Source organism: Protopterus annectens, chromosome 12.part0, assembly GCF_019279795.1.
Source record: "Protopterus annectens isolate FY-2018-M chromosome 12.part0, PAN1.0, whole genome shotgun sequence".
Lineage (NCBI taxonomy): Eukaryota > Metazoa > Chordata > Ceratodontiformes > Protopteridae > Protopterus > Protopterus annectens.
Window position 1 is genome coordinate 764,028,825 of NC_056746.1, and position 27,673 is coordinate 764,056,497.

Below are 27,673 nucleotides of genomic sequence, written 5' to 3' on the forward strand. Positions count from 1 at the left end.
ATATTTTTAGGGCAATTAGTTCCATATTGGAGACCTTGGGAGGTTGTAATGGAATAATGAAATCAGATGTGCTGGAGTGACAGATACATAACCCAGAGGCTCCCCACACCCAGAAACAGGATCCCAATCCATGGTAGGCAGAGCCCCTCACTGAAACCCCTCAACAGGAATATTGCCAAGTGGATGGATGACCGTACATGTATACTGGGGGTCCTCACTGTGTCACGACCAGACAGAGGCACAGTGAAGAACTTCATAAATGGCCATAATTGAACATAGCAAGGGGTGGCGAAAGACACACACACTCTGGCTAGGCTTACTAATGGCCTAGGGTGTATAGCCTAGTATGAACCCATGAACCTATAAAGATACAAAACGTACAGGACACTAAGGATAATCACAAGGGTTACCCAACTGATGGTAGGAACCATGTTGGGCATCCACAAATATGCTCCGAATCACACAGATATTACAAACAACATACCAAACACACACACATATTGCTAACATACAACCTGTCAGGTGCAGTGCAAACACCCCCCCCCGAGTGCAAAATACCTATCCCAGCAGACTGATGGTCCCCTGACATTGCAGATGCTGAGGTAACAGCCATCATCTGCAAACCAGAACACACAGCAGCAAAGGTATGTGATGGTGTCCTGTGCTGAGGCCAACATGGACTCCAAGAATAATGGAATGCCAAATCACACTACTGCCCAATGTCAACCTTACCACAGGATATGTACCCAAAAAGCAGTGTACAACAACAGTGGTCCATCACAACAAAGGTGTTGCCTGAATGGATACTCCAAATTACCACCCCAGGATCCTGACAAGCTTGTTCTGCACAACTATTGAAAGGATCAGTATGTACCGCAGACAGAAGGCTATTGTGGACCTACTGATACTGGACCCTACACAGTGTGGCTGTCATAACTGCAGTACCTGCCCCTAAACATGTCTGACCCATTTGAAGCAGTCATTAAGGTCATTGATGAGGGCAATGTGGTCCACACAGCGTAGCTGGACCGTGCACATGCTTCTAGACAATACCGTACGAGTTCAGTATGGATATGTTCAGCAGCTTAAATATATACCCCTATGTCAGTAGAGGGGTTGCAAACCAGACCAAGGACAGAACTGACATGGTCAGACATGCCGCATCCATGTTAGACTACAAAGCGGATATGAGTGGCATCCCACAAGGCCTGGTCTTGGCCTCCCCCACCCACGTTCTGTATATATGTCCCATAGGTATAGGCCAACATGGAAGGACTGTGACTGAACATGTATGCAGAGGAGCACAAACAGCCCGCCATATCCGACCCCCAGCTGACACAAGCAACCCACAAAAGGGCCACCTACAAACAGACAACTGTAGCCATAGCCATGTCAGCAAGCTAATTGCAGAACTGTGTATAGACAACCACCGTGGATATACAGTAAGTGCCCACAAATTACCACACAGGTGTTAACCCATGAGGTACCTAACATGTAATGTGAGACCTGGGTACAAACGATGATAAATATCCTGCACTGGACAAACATGTGGCTGTAGTGTTCGCAGAAACATGTACCATATACCCACCCAAACATGAAGGTTGGCAGATGTAGATAAGGGGAGCTCACTGTGGCTCTGCAGCCATCCTCCATCAGCGTCACAACTGACTACAATAGCCCCTGTGGGATATACCACAGCAGACACCTCCATCAACTGTAAAGTCCACAACAGTACCCCACCAGGGGTAGCAAAGAGCATGAACAGATGCCATGTGTTGCCTGAGTAAACAAACTGCAGCCCCACACACCGCCATCCTTCCCAGCTACAGGAAAGCTGTGCCTGATGTATGAAGCCATGTCCAACCTGGAATGAATGAACATGTTGCACCTTGTACAATCTGAATGGCAGTGAGCTATGCACATGAGAGACCTGAACCCCAGCACTGACATACATAGGACAAGTTGTACAGAATGATCCATAACACAGAAGGCACCCCCACTCTTCAGTAAACTCCTGGTACAGGTCAGCCAGAGAGTCACATATCGACACCCCTCAAGAGGAATCCTGATGAGTGTATGGGAGATGGTAGGCTAACCCTGGGTATCACTGTTATGTCAGAGGTAGACGGAGGCACAGTATACTAACCATGACATATGTCATGGCAAACTCCAGTTACAATGTGTGTCGAAGGACAAACACACCCTGTGACTAGCATCAGAAATGGCCTACGAACATCGCTAGTGTTTGCCAATGTCCACCCATGTTGTGGAATACACTAGCAATGTTGGACGAGCCTGGTGTAGGTAGTCCATATCTGAACATATTGCAACATGGCCATATGTGCACAACTGGCCCCTACACAGTCTGTTGTGCTCACTATGAAGATGTCAAGCAGTCATAGGACTGAAGCCCAGGATACTGTCCACCACAGTGAAAGTACTGAACCAGTACACTATACGGTACTACAGTGTTAGGTCATTATGAAAGTATGTTGAGAACTGTCTGCAAAGTATCCCATGCAATCCCTGCAGGCACAGTATAATCCCTGTTGTGGCAGACACGAAGCAGTTGGCCAGTTAGTACACAACATGACACCCAACACACAACCATAAATGTGAGATATTGTTGAAGTTCACACACACCCAAATATGTGGTGGACTTCAGAGTGCAACATATGGAAAGCTCACACTGGGCATGCTCGCAAACACTGATAAATGAGGCATATGTCAGACAACATGCCATGGAAAGGCTGAACTGGGCATGCTCACACACTTAGGCTATATCTCCGTTTAGCAGTTGGCCACACATATCTGGTATTTGTACGTGTCAGTCCAGGAACCAACCACAACACAGCAATCAGCCCAGTGCACACAGTAAATGACTACAGAGACATAAGTGATATAGTGGATCGCCGTCATATGCAAACATCTTCCACAGATACACAAGTTGGTCATAGGAACAGGGAATGCTATGGCAATAAAGACCTGCAAACAGTAGAACAGCACAAGAAATATTGTGCATCCGACAATTGAACATATGGGTGTAGAGGTCAATACTAGGCTTGTTGCCCTAGGGAATGACAGCTCAGCCAGAGTGTGCTTGGCATCTGCATCCCCAGGATAGTAGGCTACTGTGCCACTGTAAAGTAGGTCACAGAAGGCAACATGTGAGGCTAGTGAGCTGTGCCTCTGTCAAGCAGGGGCACTGTGGAGGTCCCAGGGATTGAATGTGCTAAGCCACAGCCATGTTGTCGGTGTGTGCTGTGAGGGGGTTGCTGAGGATCTCTGACAGTAGGTGTCCATCAATAACAGACTGAGGGGAGCCCTATCTGCATTCTCTGGACGATTCCACTGTCAACACTGTGTTGTAATGAGTATGTGTGAATGAAGTGCCGTGCCGGAACTGTTCACAGATGTCCTCCCTCTGTGGGCTACAGCTCTGCAATGTATTAGGTCACTCTGTCTGTTGTACGGCACATATATGGCTGGTGTACAGCTGACAGGTGTCTTGTTGTGGAGCAGTCATGGGTATATGTGGGATAGCATGACCAATGCAAACCGTACACATGCTCATAGAATGCACTTGTCAAGGATTATGCTGAGTGGCCAGTATAGTCCTCCAGCATGGGTCCTCTGAAGTCATCCACCCCAGTCTACACAAGTGTAGAATCTGCTTGTGCTAAATACAGTTTGTGTGCAGTGACAACCTTGCCTGGGGGTGGAGATGGGATATGGATGTCCAGGGAAAGGTGGGTATGGTCAGATATCAACAATGGTGGTCTACCTCTGGTGTGGAACAGTGAGTACCACGTTGCAGATGGACAGGTGCAATATGTATTCCCCCATGTGGCTGTGGTGTGTGGTTCTGCCATAGCACATGGACCCACAAATTGTAGTGGCTGTAGGGTAAAGTGGTAGAGGCCTGAGTAGTTCTCACACACAATATGCCTGTACCTGATGTTAACAACTGGAATGGTGTATGTGAACACCTGCATATCCTGGCACTGTTCCCAGGGAAGCTAAGTGTGTGTCCTGGATGTAAGTGTGGTGTTCTGGACTGGTTGTGTTGTGTGTTACAGGTCCTGTGGTCCCAAAGCATGGTATAGAACATAACCTGCCAGTGCGATGTGCATATCTGACCCTGACTTAGGTGGCTGCAAATGCATATATATGCTATCCCCCACCTGACAGGTAGTACTACATGTACATACCTCTGTAGAAATAAAGATGTCAGCACCCTATAAATACTACAGGTGCAGAACAGATGCCCAGTAATTTGGATAGTGCACTCTGCTAATGCGTCTCCCTCAAGTGTCATAATATAGTTAGGTAGGGGTTCGAATCCTGCAAAAGCTCTGTGTGTGGGTGGGTGGGTGAGTGTGGTTTGTGTGTGTGAGAGGGAAATGTTCCTTTTGGCAACTGGGAAAACACACTACAGGATGCACATTCCCCTTTCTAAACACTGATGATGTCAGCACCCTGTAAGTACAGCAGGAGAAGGGAAACTACCCAGTAATGTGAATAGCGCGCTCCACTAATGCGTCCATCTTGAGTGTCATAACATAGTTAGGTAGGGGTTTGAATCCTGTACATGCTCAGTGTGTGTGGAGGGGGTTAGTGTGTGTTCAAGACTGTTTGAAAGAAGTGTCCCTTTTGGCAACTGGGAGAACACACTACAGGATGCACATTCCCCTTTCTAAACACAGAGGATGTCAGCACCCTATAAGTACAGCAGGAGAAGGAAAGCCTCCCAGTAATGCGAATAGCGCGCTCTGCTAATGTGTCCGTCTCAAGTGTCATAACATAGTTAGGTAGTGGTTTGAATCCTGCAAGTGTGTGTGTTTGGATGAGGGGGGTTAGGGTGTGTGCAATTTTGTGTGAGGAAAATGTCCCTTTTGGCAACTGGGAGAACACACTACAGGATGCACATTCCCCTTTCTAAACACAGATGATGTCAGCACCCTATAAGTACAGCAGGAGAAGGGAAGCCTCCCAGTAATGCGAATAGATCACTCTGCTAATGCGTCCGTCTCGAGTGTCATAACATAGTTAGGTAGTGGTTTGAATCCTGCAAATGGCAAGTGTGTGTGTTTGGATGAGGGGGCAATTTTGTGTGAGGGAAATGTCCCTTTTGGCAACTGGGAGAACACACTACAGGATGCACATTCCCCTTTCTAAACACTGATGATGTCAGCACCCTATAAGTACAGCAGCAGAAGGGAAACTACCCAGTAATGTGAATAGCGTGCTCCACTAATGCGTCCATCTTGAGTGTCATAACATAGTTAGGTTGGGGTTTGAATCCTGTACATGCTCAGTGTGTGTGGAGGGGGTTAGTGTGTGTTCAAGACTGTTTGAAAGAAGTATCCCTTTTGGCAACTGGGAGAACACACTACAGGATGCACATTCCCCTTTCTAAACACAGAGGATGTCAGCACCCTATAAGTACAGCAGGAGAAGGAAAGCCTCCCAATAATGCAAATAGCGCGCTCTGCTAATGTGTCCGTCTCAAGTGTCATAACATAGTTAGGTAGTGGTTTGAATCCTGCAAGTGTGTGTGTTTGGATGACGGGGGTTAGGGTGTGTGCAATTTTGTGTGAGGAAAATGTCCCTTTTGGCAACTGGGAGAACACACTACAGGATGCACATTCCCCTTTCTAAACACAGATGATGTCAGCACCCTATAAGTACAGCAGGAGAAGGGAAGCCTCCCAGTAATGCGCATAGAGCACTCTGCTAATGCGTCCGTCTCAAGTATCATAACATAGTTAGGTAGTGGTTTGAATCCTGCAAATGGCAAGTGTGTGTGTTTGGATGAGGGGGCAATTTTGTGTGAGGGAAATGTCCCTTTTGGCAACTGGGAGAACACACTACAGGATGCACATTCCCCTTTCTAAATACAGATGATGTCAGCACCCTATAAGTACAGCAGGAGAAGGAAAGCCTCCCAGTAATGCGAATAGTGCACTCTGCTAATGCGTCTCTCCCGAGTGTCGTAATGTAGTTAGGTAGAAGTTTGAAACCTGTAAATGGCATGTGTGTGTGTTTGGATGTGGGGAGTTTGTGGGTGTGCATTTCCGTATGAAAAACATGTTAGTTTTGGCAATCAGGAGATCACACTACCTGATGCACATTACCCGTTCAAAATACTGATGTTGTCAGCACCCTATAAGTACAGCCAGAGAAGAGGAACTATCTAGTAATCCGAATAGTGCACTTTGCTAATGTGTCTCTCTCACATGTCGTGACTTAGTTAGGTAGGGGAATGAATCCTGCAAATGGCAAGTGTGCGTGTGTGTGTTTGTGGGGGTAGTAGGGTGTGTGTAAATGCAAGTGTGAGAGAGCAGATCCTTTTGGCAAATACTACAATACACCAGATGCTGCATATTCCCCCAGTAAACACAGGGGATGTCACCACACTATCAGCACAGCCAAACAGGGCTAGTTGGCTAGTAATGCCAATAGTGCGCTCTGCTACTGTGTCTATTACCATTGTCAGAGTACAGATAGGTATGTTTTGGTAACCCACAACTGCCACGTGTGGTTGTGTCACACAGTATGACCTTGTGTGGGTCTTTGTACATAACAATGCATGCCATTGCCTAAACCAGCAATGGCATTGCACACATGATGTATGTGTGTGACACATACACATAAATACCTGTGACCTGCAGTAGTTACCATGTCTGACACATGCCTCGAGTGGATAAATGGTATTTGCAATGTATACCAATATGACTGTGTCTTATTGTGCAGGGTCTGCACGTGGTATATCTCTATACAGTGTGGGTGTATATGGTAAAATACCTACAGCAGGGGATGCACATCTGGTCTGGGCCATATGGTGTACATGTAGTCGATGTACAGGTGCTGCATGTTCCCACCTGTTGTGGTAGTGGTAACATGTCATTCCACTGCAATTCAGTGACCACATGCTGTGAACCCTTCAACTAGTGTGTTGTAGCTACAGTAATGCTCACGCACAATGTTTGGCTGGATGCAGTCCAGCCATATAAACACAGTTCTTGAGACTGTCATATTGCCAGTGTTGTTATGGAGGATAGGTGGTCTTCCTGTGTATGGGAGGGTTGTGTGTGTCAGGCTATGAACCAGATGGCAGTCCGACACACTGTTAGTTGCACATGATTAGGCCCTGATGCTTTGTGCTGTGCCAACAACCTGGAGGTGTGTGTATCTGTGGTACCTTGAGATACCACCCCCCTGTCCATGTGTGTTACATGTGTAGGGGACGACAGGCATGGTATGGGGCATAACCTGTCAGTGATGGGTAACACCTGTGAGCCATGAATCAGGAATCTGGTACTGCACAGACATTGCAGTTCACCGTACTGAGGACAGTGTCTGGTGCATGCATCTTCCGGTGTACACTGCTGTTGTTGTGTAGCAGCACTGTTAGTGTCCTAACCTGTGTGATACCCACGGAGGTGGCTATGTAAACCATGTCCTGCAGCATAAGGCAGTATGTGTGTACCAAGGAGCTTTGCCATTATACATCGGGCCATGGGTGTCACGTGCAAGATGACCCTTGCACATCATTGTGGCTTCCCTAGCATGTAAGCACACGTTGACAGCCAGCGGATACCCTATGAATGACAGTGGAGACTGAGCATAATGTAGACATACAACACCCTTCCCACATATAGTGGTAGCATACCTGGTGAGGGTATGTTGGAAACCAAGATCAGGCTCATACTGGCCTGTGCCACATGCTGAGAGATCCATTCTATGTTCCCTATCATGTAGTCCAGGGAGGTATGTCTCAGGTCAGCCATACTGGCATGGTCAATGAGTGAGTCATATGTGTTCATGCCTCTGACTGACCTGTATGCATGTGTTCTGTGACGGACCATAGTGCCCCTGAGGCATATCACTGTGACCTTCACCAGATACAGCCTGTTGAGCGGGACCCCAGTGCAGCACCCAAGACTGGTACCTGACACGTCTGTAGCAGGTGTGTTGTGTAGCCCTACAGGCTGTGAGTGTGTGGCACAGGGGATGTGTGTGCCATGTGTGGCATGTGCTCTGTTCCGATGGAACATATACCTGTGTGCCAGCTACGGAGGTGTGTGATGCTCAGGCAGGATGCTATTCTGAGTCCCCACGTATGCCCCAGTGTGTTCAGCATGCTGTCAGTGCATGTCAATGTCTGACTTGTATTGTAGTCACTGTAATATATTTTATTTATTTATTTATTTATTTATTTATTTATCCTACATTTGTTGACCGGGATAGTCCGCCTGGATGCATGTCCATTTCCTGGGGAGGCCCGGGGAGAAAAGCTACAAGGGTAAGCAGATACAGCATTACATAATACCAGCATTACATATTACAAACAGATTATTTACAGAGATTACATAAGTAAGCAAGTTAAACATATTCCACAGGTTAATGTTAGTCCTGAGCACAAGTCAGGATTAAATTAAATTACACAGTAAACTGGTTAACAGATTTTACACATTCGAGTTAGCCAGGCTTGATACATTGACATAGCCAGTTAAGTGACAAATGTTGTTTGAGTCTAGTGTTAAATTGACCTAAGGTGGAAAGTAAGGTAATATCAGCTGGAAGTGAGTTCCAGGATCTACTTACAGAGTTTGCAAAGAGAGAATCACCGGCTGTGTTATTAAATTTGCTAGTCTGAATTAGTAGTTTGTTAGAGGATTGAAGCGGTCTAGGATTGTTATAGGGGGTGATAATATTTGAAGTGCAGGAGTATTGTCCGGATTATAGAGGATTTTATAGGCCATAATCAGTTGGTTATACTGTATTAGGCTGGGTATTGCAAGCCAACCAAGCTGATTTAGATTGATGCAATGATGTGTCCTAAAAGGCAGCCCAGTGGCAAACCTGGCAATGTGGTTGTAGCAAATTGAGTGTTTGTTAAGGACAGTCTTGTTCATATTCGAGTAGAGGGATGCATACAGAAGGGTTGAAAGAAGATGTGAGCGAGCTATGGCACCTTTAGCTGGAGGGGCGAGGAAGGCTTTTATTCTGTAAAGTGACCGTAGTTTTTTATTGATGGCTTTGATAATTTGGTTAACATGTAGGTCACATTTGAGATTATTGTCTATGATGACACCTAATAGTTTACTAGATGGGTCGGGCAGATTATTGTGCCATCAGTTGATGTTATGGTAAAGGTGAAAGTGGTAGACCTACGTGTTGGTGAAATAACAGCAGTTTAGTTTATTTGGGATTTAGGATCAGACAATGTTCAGAAAGCCAGTTTTCTATTGTATTAAAGGTGGTCTGGGTAGCTGACCATAACTCTACTGGAGATGTGGCTGAGCAGATCAGAGTAGAGTCTTCAGCATATTGGATACAGCTGACTTTTGGGATGACAGTATAAAGGTCGTTAATGAAGATGGAGAACAGCAAGGGCCCTAGTATAGAGCCTTGTGGTACTCTGAGGGTGTTAGGTAGAAGGTTAGAGAGTTTGTTCTGCCAGAGGCCAGCCTGCTGTCGACCATGCAGGTAGGATTGAAACCATTGGAAGGCTTCAGTATCTAGACAGAATGTTTGCAGGGTGTGGATTACAAGTTGGTGATCAACCATATCGTATGCCTTGGAAAGATCCAAAAAGAGGGCTGAGGATATATAATTAGTGTTGCAAGTATAGTTTATGGTGTTAGTAAAGGCTAGGAGGCCTGAAGTAGTGCTGTGATGAGGACGGAAGCCATGCTGAGAGTCTGCCATAAGGCGATTTTGGATTAGGTGGTGCATGAATTGTCTATGAATAAAGTTTCCATAATCTTTGCAAGTGGAGAGTATAGCTATTGGCCTATAATTGGAGAATTCAGTAGAGCTGCCTCCTTTGTGAAGTGGGATTACATAGGATATTTTCCAGATGGTGGGAAATTTAGATTCTACCATGGTTTGTTTGATTACTTTTGAGATGGGGTAAGCAATAGCATCATCTGATTTTGATAGGTACTCGGCAGGGAGTTGATCAGCAGAAAGTGTAGTGGGTTTCACTGTTTCAATCAAGGTACGGAGAAGTGAAGTGGCGACTGGTTGGCAGCTGAATGCAAGTAGGTTTCTAGGGGTGCTACTTTCAGGACCAGGGGAGCTACGAGGTAGATGGCTAGCTAGGGCTTGAAATGTCTCAGTAAAGAATTGGTCAAAACTATCAGAAACATCTTCAGGGGTTTTATCAATAGTAGCAGCAGGGATTGGGGTTGAAGTTTGTCCAGGATGTAGTATATATGACATGCCACCTGACAGGGTATGGCATTACTGGGTTCAGAGAGCCCAGTCCCCAGATTGGCTGTGTGGTGGCATCCCACACATTTGTTGTACGTTCCTGGCCAAGGGTGATGGCTGACTGCATACATGTGGCAGCTGTGACATTGCCACATGACTCACATAAACCACAACTGGACCATAGAGGTGATTCACAGGTTACCTTTGCACATGCTACCCTAGTAGTGTGATTGCCATGGTGAGGAGCAACACATAGGGCCAATGGGGAACAACATACTGAAGGTGTGTATGTGTGGGTGTACCGCTACTGTTTCATAGCACTGGCATATATGACTGCACACATGGGTAAATGCCAGGTAAGACATGTGCAATGTGTCACAGGCAACGTACATGCGTACAGGACAGACAGTGATGTTCTGTCATGTGTAAAGTTGACATACGTATCATACGCTATGCAGATGTCACTAGGAGTCTACAGAAGCACTGTAACTCTGCATTGCAAGTGTAAGCAGTGTTCCAGGGAACCCCAAGTGAACATGCATGCAAACAAAGCTACAGTAAACAGGGCTGGAAGTAGTGCATTGTACAACAAAGAAGGGGTAACAATAACAGTAAGTAACAATGCAAATATGTAGGCACTATCAACATGTACCCAGGAATACACAGAGTAGATGCCCATGGTAGAACTGATATTATGTCATAGTTATTTGTGATTTGGATTACATTGGTACTGCACACATATCTACATGCGCGAACATCCACATTGCATAGTCATTGTGGGCAACTTGACACCATTACTGTACATGTCCACCATTGCATATCACTACTTGCGTTAGCTTTCCCCCTGTGCTACCCATGTATGCGGCTATCTGTTGACAACCTTACCACCGGCATGCAATTAAGTGCAGCTGTTACACTTTGGTATGTACTATGGGTGCAGATAACAATTCAGGACATTCATACAGTTACTGCAGCAGGCATGCTGGGATATACACACAGTCATAGCAGCACACTGTACTGTTACCAACATGATACTACTAATACACTTCTATGTAGTCACCCTGTGCATCAGCAACGTGTTTACCTGTTCCGCAATGATGTTGGAGATTGCAGGAGGTGGCACAGTGTCATCATATGCACAGGGTGTGGATTAGGTATGCCTGAGTCAGCCACTGATACCACCAATTGACATGTGTGTGTATGTGTGTTGGTGAGGGGCAGCAGTACAGGGTGGGGCAGTGTTGGTGCAGTGTGTGCGTGTATGTGGTCACCCTAGGTGTTAACATTTCGCATGTGTGTATGCACGCACACAGTTCCACCTCATGGCTGCCATATACAGGGGTTTGTGGACAGCCACAGACTGCACCTGGCAGGTCATACAGATCAGTGTCTGTGGGCACGGACACGGTACCTGTGCCTGGCAGGGGTGCTACGGACCATATCCAGTACTAAGCCAGACTGGGTACTGTCATCAGAAGCGGGAGTGTGTTGACTGGACACAGGTCCCTGTTGGGACTGTCCAGAGCCACGTGCACGTGGTCTCCTGGGGTGTTCCGATGACAGCACAGATCCAGCATTGCTGGGGCTGCTGCTGGCACTATGGGGGCGTGTGCAAGCCTGTTGTCATCCGCACCGACTGCCAGCTGCTGCTGTTGCCGGCATACGGCCACGTCGACGCCGCAAACGCCCACCATTGCCCTGGCTCATGGACATCTGGTTGTGGAACTGCTGTAATATGTCCCCACAACGTCTGTCTATGACATTGGTGAAATTACGGATAGCATCCGCAATGTCATGCATACTGTCTGTCATGGCTCTGCGACATGCTCTCAGCTCCCTCAAACCCTGTCTGGTGTACCTTTCCATACGCGACTGTGCCTGCATGACAGTCCAAAACATAGCTGAGGTTGACAGACCTCTTTGGGCACGTCGGCCAGAGGCAGTACACCCACGGATGCTCCCACGAGAACACATGGGCAAATGTCTGTGTGGTACCATTGGAGGACCCTGCCCATGGCTGCTGTGTGGGGATGCGTGTGCGACAGGTACCACATTACCCTGGTCTATGCCCACTGTATCCTGTCCATCACCTAGGGACAATGGTGACAAAGGATGTACTGGCAGGATGACTGTGCGCAATGATGGGTTGACAGCTGTGTACTGTCAATTGGCTGACCAATGGCAGACCCTGACACACCTTCCTGTACCATTACACAAATATCATCATTACCAGTACCCGTGGCACAAGTTTCAGGTTCCCTGCTGCAGGTCACCAGAGCAGCACCAGAACCTGTGGGAGGAAGACAGGAAACACAGTTTACAGTCTCCAGACATTGTTACCAGTGATGCACTTCTACACACATGCACACATGTACACATGGACACATGCATACATGGACACAGGCACACATGCACACATGGACACAGGCACACATGCAGACATGCACACGTGGACACATGCACACATGCACACATGCACACATGCACACAGGCACACATGCACACATGCTCACATGCAGACATGCACACGTGGACACATGCACATGTGGACACATGCACACATGCACACGTGGACACATGCACACATGGGCACATGCACACATGCACACGTGGTCACATGCACACATGGACACATGGACACATGCACACATGGTCACGTGTACACATGCACACATGCACATGTGGACACAGGCACACATGCACACATGCACACATGCACATATGCACACGTGGACACAGGCACACATGCACACATGCACACATGGACACAGGCACACCTGCACACATGCACACATGGGCACAGGCACACATGCACACATGCACACATGCCCACCCCGCAGTATACACACAGAGCACTACTGAGTTACACTACTGTTACTAGCATTATCAGGACTATTATAGGTTATGTTAAACACACTCACCAGCATGGATGGCCTGCCTTGCTGTAACCCCAGAGGGACCTGCAGAAATGATGAGATTAATGTCAGTGGGCACAACTGTGCCATTGATATTGCATATGATACAGTGTACAGAACAGTCAAGTGTATATATGGCATATTACCTGCACGCTCCATGTCATGCTGCTGTGTGGAACCAGCCTCCATCATAATGCAGGTGTACTGCTGTTGCTGTTCCGGGGCTGGAGCCACAACACTTAGGAGTAGCCCCTCCAGTCTGGTGAGGGGGGGGATGTGTGGCCACCCCACCTCCTGTGGCAACCTGTTGCCTGTGGATATCTGATGCACGCTGACGGACACTTCGGATTAAATCACTGCAGTGATGGCATACCTGCTCATATGTCCTGTTATGCATGCCAATATCATTTACCCTACGGACAAGGTCTTGCCACAGTGCAGCCCTCTCCTGCTGATTCTGACTGGTGTGGGAAAACAGGATGTCATACTCCCGCACTAGGCTCTGATGGATCTCCTCGTCTTCCGCTACAGAGTAGGCGGGATTATGCTGATGCACCATCTCCCTGGAAGAGAACACAAACAGGATATCAGCAGACTATGTCAGCAATATATGGCATACATACCATACATGATACTCATGTGTAGTGATATACTACTACTCCCATATGTTGCATGTGTGTGTGTCGTGGTGGATACACAGGTACATGGCCAGATATCAGTGCTCAGCCAACACCTGTGCAACAATACCTGCCACATTCCACACAACATATTAGCATGCCCCATCGGTCAGCACACACTGACAGGTCCAATGCACAACCTCACTCTGGGGGTTCATCCCAAGGTACTGTATGTGGGACGCCATCCACTACCGTGATGTGGACAGAAGTTACTCGGCCTGGATATACATATCCCACCACCACCACCAGCACAGTAGACTACTTTGATATGTATGTGATTAGACAGTTATTCACTTGCTGGGACTGAGATGGTATCCATGCAGCACACTGGGCCAGTGGAAGCCACAACCCACACTGCTGACCCCTTTGCAAATGCTTACCATGGACATGCCACATATTGCATGGAACTTGCACACACATTTCTAACCCAGACCCTATGCACAAAGGTTAGGCATCCTGTCCGGTGGACCCCAGACAGAGGCAGATTGTATAACAATAGCAGGAGGCTACTGCAGGACAGAGCACATTCACATTAAGGGAAGGCATCTGTGGTCAGCACTGGTACTACGCTACGGTCCGTCATAACAACGGCCACGGCCTACTCTGGGAGGGAAATGGCCACAAACACTATGGATGACCACAAGGCCTTCTTCAGTTATGTTACACATATGGACCACATGCCTCAGATATGCACTGTGTTAATACACACCTACTTAACATTCACCAAACACACGGATATTGGCAACAGTCTTGCAGACAGGTTCGGTGCACGTATCCCCCCTCCTTCTCCCCCACCAGTTGAAATATTTATCACAGCTGTATGTAATCTCCCTATCATCTCACATGTCCAGGTGAGGGCCGCCCTCAGCAGAGCAGAACACACAGCATCACTCTGACCTCATGGTATCCCTGGATGTGTGTTACCTGCACTCCAAGAGGACATTCAACCGCATATAACACTGATAATTTATCTTGGCCATACTACAGGATATGTACCTGGACAGTGGCATACAGCGACAGTGGTCCCACACCACTAAGGAGGCACCTCGACTGACCCTGGGAACTACCACATCATATGCATACCCGGCCTGGTCTGCTAAGCTATGGAATTATGCAGTATGGGATGCATATGCAGTGATATCAGGTACCTGCAGACACTTGTTCCCAGCCAGTGTGCCTTTGTGATGAGCTGATCCTGCCTTTTGAACCTGGCTGACCTTTCAAAGCAGTCACTACAGCCATTGCTGGGGGCAACGCACAGACAACTGCTGCCAGGATCATGGCCTAAGACTGATTGACATGTAATGTATGGTCATCCCCTTTTGGTGGAACTACGTACACACAACATATCACATGGACATACCTATAGATACAGACCTATGACACATTTGGAGGGTTCACAGTATGCACACTATTAACCTGCTACTTTGCATTACCTGTGTTTGTCGCAGCTGGTTGCGTTACCACTGCTTCTGCTTGCTGCTGCTACTGTCACTGCTGACAGCTTAGGGTCACAGAGTCACAGTGTATAATTTTTTTTTTTGTTCTCTCTCTCTCTCTCTCTCTCTCTCACTTTTCTTTCTCCCTCTGTCTGCTTCCAGACAGTGCAATGAATGTATTGCATGTGTGGAGTGTTAGTACTGGATGCTTTTGTAGGTATCTGCATAGGTCCATGTGATGGCCTCTGCACCAATTGTAAGCCAGCATTTGCTAATTGCATACAGCCAGTTGTGTACTGATTGCAGTTCTCACTGTGATTTCAGGTCAGTGCTATAAAAGGGTATGTGGGATAGGCGTTGCCCTTTCAGATTGTAAGGGTGGGGACCATGCTGGTATGCTGTGGACAGTGTTCTGTGAGTGTAAAGGTTAGTATCTCTCTCATGATTCAGGCTGTGTTGTAGATTCACATTTCTCCATTCCTCTCTCATGTTCCCTGTAGTAAGTGTGTATGCACAATGACTCCTACAACTATATATAGATATATATTTATATATATATATATGTACATATACATACATTTATATATGTACTTTAACTGACATTATTACCTACAAGCTACTAACTAGCATGGCTGTTTGTGTTCACACAGTACTATTGTGGGAATCCAGTAGTTTTGACAGTAATTCTACATGACATGCTTTGGGTACTACACATCCTATATTCCCTTTACATTCATCCCTACTATTACATGCTATATTTATTTTAGCACAATGTTCTTGTATAAGAGTCATGGCTTAGTGGTAGGTCATACAGACTAGTGTTTCCAAGTTCCTGGGTTCGGGACTGACAGTGGGATTTTATTTTGCTTTTGAACTGAGTACAGGACCTGTCAATCAAAGTGACTAAGGCACTTTTAAGCAGTTGTAACCGAGTTAGCGCTGGTTTGCATGGAGCTCACGCATGCGCACTGGCATTTAGCTCCGCGCATACACGCGCACACCCGCTTACAACCGCTTAACAGTGCTTATTCTGACGCACACCCGCGCTATTTTCTTTGAAAGAAATGAAAATGGGGAGACAGGAAAGTGGTGAAAAAGGGGTCACAAAGAGGGTAAGACAGTAGGGAAACAAGCTTGGGATTTGCAGGAGGGATGTAGGTAAGGCCCATAGCTGCCCATTTCTTCATCAGCAACAGCTGTGCATATGTATGTAATTTGGTGTGACATTTGAAACCTTCCACCCCTGAGAGAGGTGTCAGGACAACAATAATACTTGTTGTACAGCCAATTGTAATTGATAGATTCCATGTCCAGCAGACATGTGTGCGGAATGGGCAGCTATGTATGGGGCGTAATTTTTTTGTGGGTACAGAGTGCCCTTTTTTTTTTTTCAGGTGAGAGTGGTATGTCAGGTGAAGGAAGTCGGTACAGCTGGAGAGGTAGGTTGGGTAGGTAAACAGACAAGACAAACAAGACGCATACAGGGGCGGTGTATGACACGTGTGGTGGGGGTTACACAATTGACGGGGACGGAGGTTTGGATATCCAGAGCCCATGAGCCCACAGATGGCAACAGTGGAACTGGTATCCCCACCCATGGGCAGTTGCCACTGTTCCTTCACTGCTCAGGACGGGGCTGTGCTGGGGGCTGTGTAGGCCGGGCAACAGGCATGCCCGTTAGTTGTGCCACCCGTGCCTCAAGCTGGTGTAGGGGCTCGAGAACAGAGTCCCGAATCTCCCTACGCACCACAGTCCGGACGCTACGGAGGGTGAGTGGTGGTTCTCCTCTGGCCACACTTGCAGAGGGGGAGCGAGCCCCATCCCCTGCAGTGCTTCCACCTGCAGGTGGCACAGGGCCACCGGAGGAGGGTCCGGACTCGGCACTAGTGCCAGGTGCACTCGCCAGCTGAGGTGGGAGAGGTGGGTCCGCTGGAACCCGCCTTCCCTGTCGTCCTATGTTTTGCATTATGTCATGACAGTTTGGGTTAGTGACATATAATACCAGTCACAATTAGTTGTAACAGCATGCATTAGTATTCCCATTAACCAAACACCCAGATATTCACACCATTGAACAGCGTGCATAACACATGCATAATTTGAACAGCAATACACAGTCCAACAACATGCAGGGTTAATTGATGGCAACAGGCCATCAGGTTTGGATGTATGAACAGGGCAGATGCATCAATGGACATGCAAATATATATGACCCAACAGGACAAACGTCCAGGGGTGTTAATTGTGATTGCACATACCATTTTCACATGGAATGGGTTATATGTGGTTATAGGGTGGGGTGAAGAAAATAATATTAACACCTTCAAATACCAATACATATGCTGTACATTTCTAATAGCTACAGCTATATACACACTACTGTTCTAACTACAGTTTCCTATATGATAACTATTTCAACTTGGTGATAGGACTGTTACTGCAACATCAATATACATTTTATTGTTCTTCATACACATTCATATCTAGCTTTGTTCAGCTACATCATCCTGCTACATTTGCTTTATATAGCTGTAGACAAGTGTGGATGTTTGGTATATCAGACAATCATCCTATCTGCATATTGCAGACTGAGAGCAACATATCCAGATTTTGGGATACACATTCCAGATGCAGCAACACTTTGAACAGATTTCGCTGTTTGGTTTTGATTCTCACATACATTTCATTCTGTCTTGACTGCAGTATACTTTATTCAGCAGTTATTACTACTGTATTGCTGGATTCATGACACTTTCTCACACTCTCTCACTTGCTTTCATTTTACTATTCAGGATGGTACTTACTTCTAGGCTTTATTGACATGTTTTACCTGTAGTTATTACAATCCTTTCCAGCAGTCTCACTTCTGTCATGTTTCAGTATTTCAACAGGGATATATTTCACACATGTGATTTCATCATCTTCTGTAGCTATACTTTTCAGCCTGCTGCAGGTTGTGTACTATTTTCTTACAGGTGGGGCATTTTTATTTCAGAATTTATGTCAGACATTTTCATTTTTCGGTTTAACTTACAGGCTGAAACACACTTTTGTAATCAAGCAATACTTGCAGACACTTTCACACTGTTACTTGCACATTTTATTCCTTAGTGACTACACTGCACTCTTTTGCTGACTGTCATACTTTTATATTTCTTTACAGTTACTGGTAGTGGATTACTGACCTGCCTGGAGGCGCAACCACACCAGCCTATCGCCATAGGCTCTGCGGTTCGCAGAACGGACACCTGCAGCTGTAATATAAATGAAGTAATATTGGAATACACATCTCCATAATATCAGCTAGTTTAATTTCTTACATACATAATTAAATGTAACTTACTCAGTAGTGGGGCATTGGGCATTTGCCGGGCCCCCTGGATCCAAAAGTTCAGTTGGTCCTGCTTGCATCTCTTCAGGTCCGCATGGTGGTGACGGACCTGCTCACCAGTCCTTGGAATCCCTGTGGCACTGGTGAGATCATGAGCCAACCGGTCCCACGCCTCAGCCCTGTATGCTCCCCAGAGGACCTGGCCCTGCATGAGTTGGGCCTCATGATTGTGGACTAGCAGCCAGACCATGTACCTGGACTCCTCAATGCCCCACCTCTGTGCTTGAAAGCAACTGCCCTCTCCTACTCCTGTCATTCTGCCTGCAGTTCAGTTCTACAATAGTTTATGCTGTGTATTCCCGCCTATGGGGCTTATATAGTCCGTTTTTTCCGCACATATCTGTGATTGGCCATTTTGGAATTGTATCAACTTCAGTAAACCTGCATTGTCATGCTCCAGTTTGTATTCATTCCTATATATTAGCTATTATTGCATTTCTAGGTACTGCTGTCATGGCTTAGTGGTTTGGTACCTTGACTATGGTGTATAGTATCCTGGGTTCGAACTTGGCCACTGCTTTTTATTTTTCATGACTGTCTAGACATGCTGAGGGGTGTGTCTATGTAAAGGCAGTTTTGATACGGCTTGCTCAACATTGCCCGTCGGTTAGCTTGTTTGCGTGGTGCGCAGCTCCACGCAAATGGGGTACACTGGTTTAAGCCTCATTTGGCTATCGGCACGCGTATTACGCTCAGCTGAGCTAGGGGCACTTAAATTCTGCGTGTTAAACCACTGCTCAGCTACAGGCACTCATTTTGCACCAGTTAAACCACTGCTCACGTACGGGCAGATGCACTCACCCTGTTAAACTGTAGCTCAGCTATGGGCACATCTGGCATTTTTTATTCTTTTGTTACCTCACATTTCTTCAATATAAATGGGCTATTTCATTACATTTTACATAAAATGTGGTTTTATGTGTACATATTTGTCAGGGACTTGTTTCGTGCTTATTTTGCTAAAAATAAAAATTGGTGTTGTGGGGGCTCGAACCATGAATGCCTGCTCTTCAGCCAACATCTCTACCGCTACACTATTGCTTCCTGGCTTACTTTGCATATTTAGTTCTTATATGCTTTCCCACTGACTGCTAACTGTAGCTGCGCTATGGGCACGCCCGCGCAAACGAGCGCACTCACGGTTAAACTTTTTTACAATTTAAAAAAAATATATAACATGTTTATTTATATGTTTTCTGTTCATAGTCTGTGGGGGCATGTGTTGTGTTCTGTTTATTCACATTTCCGTGGACTCTGTCGTGGGTGTTTACTTTGGGCACTTTTCCTCTTCTGGGGGCGTGTCTGCTTACAGGGCTCGGCCTACGGACACGCCCCCTACTGTCTTACATGGACCGTGTTAGCCTTAGGTGTGATTCAGCATGCTCTCATGAATATGCAAAGCATGCTGACATCACTCCGTTTAACTGCAGCCTCCGTGTATGAGTTATAACTCTTACACGGAGGCTTCGTGAATCCTGCCCAATGTATATTTGAATTCCAGAGTTTGCATTTAATTTATCATGCACATTTCAAGCAGAAACAGCAACAGTTCTTGGAACTTCTAAAGACGACTGATGGATGAGTAGCTCTGTGAAACAGCTTTTTATCTACTTTAGCATTTTACTCGGGACAGTCACCACTTTCTAAACAGTCTATTATTTATTTATTATTTATTTATTTATTTGTTGACATTTATTGACTGGGAAAGTCCACTGGGCTTGAGACCCATTAGCTCCAAGTTACATGAAAATCATTAAATGAATTTATAAAGAAAACAATTACTTTTAAAGGAAGTTAAATAATACAGAAAACTACCTAAACAGCACATATGTTATAAAAAGGCACAATACAGTAACAATGGAACATTAGCATTTAGGAAAATTATGCAGTTAGAAATATGTAATAATACAGCTCAATTTGTTTAGGGAGGTAGGAAAAGGAAAGGTAAGTGTAGTGGGAAGGTAGAATTAGACAGTTAAACTTAAAGGCAGGATATATACAGTTAGAATGTTATAGCTAGGTGGTGGGAATATGTAAATTATAGGTGGCTTGTATTAAATGGTAGTATTAAAAGTAGAAAGTGACAGAGAAGAGAATGTGTGGACCAGGATACTAAAGATTAGGGATAACTTATATGGTATAACAGTAGGACATACACATAGGGTTGCCACCTTTCTACTGTGCCATTTCCTGACAAACAAGCCACGCCCCATGCACAATCAAGCCACACCCATTCCCTTAAATAGCCACACCCCTTTACTCTAGCACCCTTCAGCATAAGTCCTTAATATCACATACAGTTACCAATAAGTAGAAAAGTGTGCAACGAGTCTAAAGTAAATTAAAAAAACTTTATTTAGCAATACTTCAAAGGTTCACTACATACTATAGTACATCACACACGCATGGGAAAACTAAGCCCAAGTCTCATATCAAAGGTAGTACTAAAATGGAAATACAATTACTTAGATACAGTGGTGATGACAAGCTAGACAAAAAGCTACATTTAAGCCTCACTATAGTACGAAGACTGTACACCCTAGAAAGACACCCTAGGAAGAAACACAGGCCAAGGTAAACATCACGGTGATGACAGACTAGAAAAGACAGTTCTACAGTCCAAGGCAAGCATCTTATACAAATCATGAAGTCATTATATATTCACTGTAACCAAGTCCAAAATATTTAAAACATTGCAGTAAAAACAGCCTTGGTATATCCTAGAAAATGCAGATCAAGGTAAACATAGCAGTGATGACTAGAGAAATGATAGTTCTGCAATCATAGCAAGTACCCTATATAACTCCGTCAGTATACATTCACTATCAAAGTGCACCCGCATGAAAAATAATAAAGTGCACCCACATGAAAAATAGTTTACTGCAGTTAAAAACAGCCAAACAAACCCTTCCTATATATATATATATATATATATATATATATATATATATATATATATATATATATATCTGCAGACAGTATACTAGAAACTACAGATAAAGAATAAAGTAGATGTGGTGATTACAAACTAGAAATTGTTCTAGTTAATAATCACCACATGTTGAACATCTAGATACAGTTACACACATCTTCTCACCATCAATGAATGAGATAGTGCCAGCACAGCTAGTGAATTAATATAAATTTAATATTTAAAAAATTCACTAGTAGCTGTGCTGGCAATATTTCATTCCCCTTGTCACACTAATCTTTGAAAATCTACCTTAATTCCAGTATTCATCCATTAAAAAAAATTCTACTTACCTCCAGAAAAAGCAGCAGCAGGGCTCCTTAAACAAGCTCTCAGCCAGAAGAGAACAGGCAGCTAACAAAGGGCCAGCAAGCAGCAGACAGGCAGGCGAACACAACACCACCAAGTCGGCCAGTCCACAGCACTTCTCCAGGGCAAGACTCCAGCAAGCAAGGCAAGCAGCAGGGCTAGGGCAATCCTTCCAGGCAGCAGCAGCAGCAGCAAATGAAACCAGCACACCAGGCAATCCACCGAAGACGTCCCGAACGAACCAGCAAGAAGAAATTTCAGACCTTAAGTAGTAAGTACCGTACCGACCTTTTAGAGCAGAGAGTAAAAGGTAAAAGAGTAGCTAGCTGGAGCACCGCTTTTTATCCCGTAATTTTCGTGGGCTTTGCGGGGATTTGGCTTGCAAATGTAAGTGTTGATTGGCTGCTTGCTGCATGAGCTTCTTCTGCAGCAAGCAGCCAATCAACCGAGAGTCCAAGACGGCAATGTAATTTTTTTTTTTTTGTCAAACGCGCTGACGTCGCAAACTACTTACTATTTCCGGACTCCCAGAGCAAGAACCAGAGAACTGGAGTGCCCTATTGATTTCCGGGCACTCCGGAAAAAAAACGGAGGGGTGGCAACGCTACATGCACACAAGTACATTTGCTATGTGAAACAGTTTTGCTAGATTAAGGAGGCTGTGGATATGTGTTTTCATATGCAGCTAGGATTATCAGTGAGATGTTGTTTTAGTTTTCTTTTAAAGGAGATTATGTTGTCTAATAGGTTCATAATTAGGTACTAGGCTAATTCTGTAAGTGATGATGGGAGGGTGTTCCACAGCTTAGTGATGGAATGGGAAAAGAGGCAGCTACCTGCTCTTTTACTAGGTTTTGATACTTTAAGTAGTTTAAATCTCTACTTAATAGATTAGTAGATAGTACTTAGTAGGTAAAAAGGTTGCCTACTTAGTAGGTTAAGTCTGTTATAACTTTCTTGGTGCTTTTGCTAACAAAATGAAATATATATTATTTGAAAGTGTTTTATGTTATTTCAAATAATTTTTGTCAGGCTCTTAAATGTATCAGTGGTGGAAGAGGTAGCACACATGCCTTTGGTACAGAAAGCTGTGGATTCTATTGCTGGCACTGTAATGCAGCATAAGGTTTGTGCTGCACACGTGAATGTGCCATCCATCATATGGGATGTTAAACTGAGGCTCCATCTGCTTGAGCTGCTGGAAGCTCAGGTGGATCAAAAGACCCCATGGCACCTGTTGTAGAGAATATGAGAAGTTCCCCAGTGCGCTGGCCAAATTTCCCCTAGTAGTATAACTACAACCTTGGCTATCTTCTGAAAGACACAGCTAGCCTAGTGGGACTTACCCAGTCAACAAAGCATAAATAAATAAATAAAATAAAAATAAATACATGTAAATTATAAAAATGCGGATTTAGACTCCTCAATCAAATAAATAGCATTACTTCAAAGCCTAAAAGAGTTGAATAAATTGATAATAGACTGAAACATGTATGCATGACCTTTAATTCATAACCTATGCATGACCTTTAATTTATAACCCGACTTGCTGAAAAAGAAAACTGCCTAACAAGCATGAAAAAAATTAAATAAATAGAAAATTGATATTATTTTAATTTGTTTTTTTAACTTTGTTGACTGGGTAGGTGGGCTGGTTTATAGATCATTTTTAGCAATTACCTGGACCAGTTAGGCATTCATATGTTTAAACAGTTAGTTACAATTCTTTATTTGTACAGCTCAAAGAAGTATAACACTTCATTTGTAGAACAATGACGTGACTTAGGAAAAATAATAATACAGTATGAAAACTTATAGGTTACAGTTCATTGTTTTGCACCTGAACTATCACAGTTTTTAGAATGATGTGGAAGAGTCAAATACTGATGACAATGATAGGCTATAGTTTAAGGAAAGTGGCTTATAAATTTATAGAAATAAGAGCTAGAAGATGCTAAAGAAGGAAGGGAAAACAGTATTTACATATAATAAATACATCAAACAGCTAAGCTGAAGCAGTTTAGAAAAAGCATTGCCCAGATGTACGAATATGAGTTAAGTTGTTATAGGCCTGATTTGACCACTCTAAATACATTGGCATTTGTATTCATTACTAAGAAACTGATGTAGCTCATTTTGAATGTACTCATTTCCTTTTTTCTCCATTTATCTTGAGGTACTCAGTTTCATGCTGCAGGGTCGAGTTTGAAAAAGCTTTTTATAGGTTCATAGGTAGGTACTAGGCTATTGGCCCTAGGGCCTATAGAAGCCTAGCCAAACAGTACCCTGGCTTTTGCCACCCAACAAAATTATTTTCCTGTGCCCCTGTCAAGCAGAGCCACAGAAGTGATCCCCGGGGTGAATTTCCTATCTCCCATCCAATCATCAAGATTTTTCTTGAAGAGTGCTAATGAGGAGCTTTGTTTGCTATAGATAGGTAGTTTGTTCCAGAGTATGGGAAGTCTCTGGGACAGGAATCTATCCCTCCAGTATGTTCTGTTTATTGTGGTGACAAGGTTTAGGTCCCTATAGCGTATAGCTCGGAGGGATTGGGATTTCTTTACGTGGAGCATGTCCAACAGCTCTGGGTTTGACATAGCTTTGTATGTTAGGCAGAGATCGCCTCGGAGTAGGCGATATGCGACAGCGTAAAGCTGGAGTTTTTTGAGACGGTCTGCGTAGGGCATCTGTTTGAGTCCAGAAATCCTCTTTGTGAGGTATTTCTATGGCCTTTCCAGTTGTTGTAGATGTCTTGTGAGGTACATACCAAAAGGGGCATTGTACTCTATAATGGGTCTAATGAGTGATGAGTAGAGGGGAACAATAACCTCTTTTTTCCTGGATGAGAAACCTTTTGTGATAATGTGTGCCATGTAGAAGGATTTCCTGACTACTGTGGCAATGTGATTATCAAAGGAGAGACTACTGTCCACCTGTGTCCCAAGGTCTCTTATCATACTTTCAGTGTTAAGTAGACTACCGCCTATGTGGTAGTTCATGGGTACAGAGTTTTTATTAAAAGGGATGACAATACACTTTTTGGCATTGAGCTTGAGGCCATGACTTTGACACCAGGGATCTGTCTCAGTGAGGCCCTTTTGTAGGATGTCCACATCGTTAGGAGATTTGATCATGCATGCTGAATAGGATCTTAACAAAATGGCATTGTCTGTTGAGGAGTGCATGAATTAGTTTACCTGTGCAGTGCATGCAATGAAGGTGGGCAGAAAGAACCAAATTTGTTTGAATGTCAATCAGTCAAGTAAAATAGTAGCCTTAGCTGTTAATGGTAGCCATTTAGATTTTTCTAGAGAGATGCGGTGATATTGTCTAGGACAACAAGGTTATAAATCTGCAGGTCTTATTTACATTTACTTGTGCAGTTTCTGTGCAGAGTTTACAGGAAATAATGGTAGACAGTGTTTTATTGTAGGCCTTATCATTTGTAAAGCTACAACTTTCCCAGCTTCACTGAGGAGTATAGGTGACAGTATTGGTATATTAACCTAAGTTTATTGAGTGCTACTTTTTTGACTTTTTTAATTTTTATTTTTTTTGTGTCTGCATGTGGAACAAAGCTGAGTTACCAGTCAAAAATTATATCTCCATACTGTTGTGACCTTAGGCAGTAGATTGCCTTTAATTTTTAATGTGGGAATGGATTTAATTTTCCAAAAAACATAGTAGTTGTTTTTTTAACAGTTTAATACAAACTTCATGTAAGAAAGTCAGTTCATTAATAATCTGAAGTCTTGGAGCTTTTCTTGTACTTTGTTGCACAATTTACCTGAATGGATTATGATGATATCATCTGCATAAAGTATACAGTTATGGGTTGGTAAAACAAAAGGCAGGTTGTTAATGAATATGGAAGAGAGTATTTGATTCAAGATAAAGCCTTGATGTACTCCTGCTGAAAGAGTTCAATTGTTGGCAGCATTCTAGGACCATATGTAAAAAGAAAAGTTCTGTAAGTCAGTTATGAATTGAACCAACACAGCACAATGTCACCTATATCAAAACTGGCTTGTGTTTTAATTAGACATATATGGGTGACAGATTTAAAAGCACACTGAGGCTGTAGAAAAAGTCTGCTAAAAGGTGTTCTCTTCACTGGCATAAAGATAAAGTCAGTTACACTGAATAGTGCTGTTTTTGTGATATATGTATTGGGAAAGCCAGGTCGTTTGTTAGTTAAAATGTTATATGGACATGTGCTCCATTATCTGCATACATAAAAGTTCTTTCATTACCTTAACTACAGGACAACTAATTGAATTTGGCCTATGGTCAGAAGAGAATTTGGGTGTTTTTAACTTTGGGAATTGGAATTATGGTGTTGCGTTTCCAGAAGTATGCAATTATTCCATTTGGAAGAGTAAGAATATTGAGTGGGTATAGTATAGTAAGTTTTCTTCTAAAAACAAATTCATTCCTCAAATGAAGGAACTGAAGACCTTGAGAATGGAAGCAGAAGAAACAATGTAACAATTTCAGACTGCCCAAGAATATTGAAACAGCAAGTTAAATGTATAACAGCTTGGGTCAACAAATTTCTGAATCTACAAAAATGTAATTTTGGTTTTGAAAGAGAACACAGATCTTTAAATAAAATAAAGAAAAATGCCCTTTTATGAATCATGAGGTGCAATATGCAGATTGTCTTCATTAGACAATGAATTATTTGTTAAAGCTGCATGGCATAGCACTCCAATTCAAATAGGTAACAACACTTTCTGATGAAAAATGTCTATGGTGCCAACATTTCACAGAAAATAAAAACTTTCTGCCATCTGTTTACAATTAAATTTGTAATTCTTTGTTTTAAAGAGTACTGAACGGAGATTTGATTCTTTTGACTTTCATAAAGTATAAGATTTTCTCTGAAGAATTGACTATGGAGTGCTTGTACAGTTCACTCAGAAATTGAAAAGTGGAAAAATGAATCCGAATCCAAGAAGAATAAACTAGGACAAATTAGGTCAAAAACATTAATCTAGGATTCTGTATCTGTAAAAGTTAGATGACATGCACACTAGAGAAAAATATTTGTATCTGATCATTCATGTTTAAGAATGGAAAATGGTAATATGATTCTCTTTTCCCATATAAATTATATCAATTGTGTCAGATAATATGTGTAAATTAATTATTTGTTGCTAAATGAATCATCACTAAAGAAAAATGTGCTTACATTTCATTATTTTACACTTCACTTTACATTCTATTATCTTTAATACTTTTATTTTGGCTTTTATATACCTTTAAACAAATATAAAAATCATTGTGTTATACTGGAGACCAAGAAAGCATTTTATATGAGATGTAGTCATTCATACTTTTAAAAGAAGTAATGTGAGGTGCTGTCTCTTTAAATATAGTTTTCTTAATAAACATGGATATGCTGTTGCCATGGAAGTAAGCAGTAACCACTCATAATGGTTTACCCATTTTTAGGCATTTTAGGTATTACAGGACATGCCTCGGAACCTTGGCTGATGATCCCTATTTGAAACTCCTTCACCGCTGAGCAGATGGCATACACCACCACACTGCAATAGACATCGATCATCATCAAATATATTGACACTCATGGACCATCACTTCTGCCACATCTGGGGGAGTGCTATTGTAAGATATATGTGGCACATGCCATGTTACACTGCATTATAGCATACAAGCAGCTACAACTTTGGAACACTGCAGACATTGGACACAGGCTGCAGTGGTACATCCTTACAGTCAGA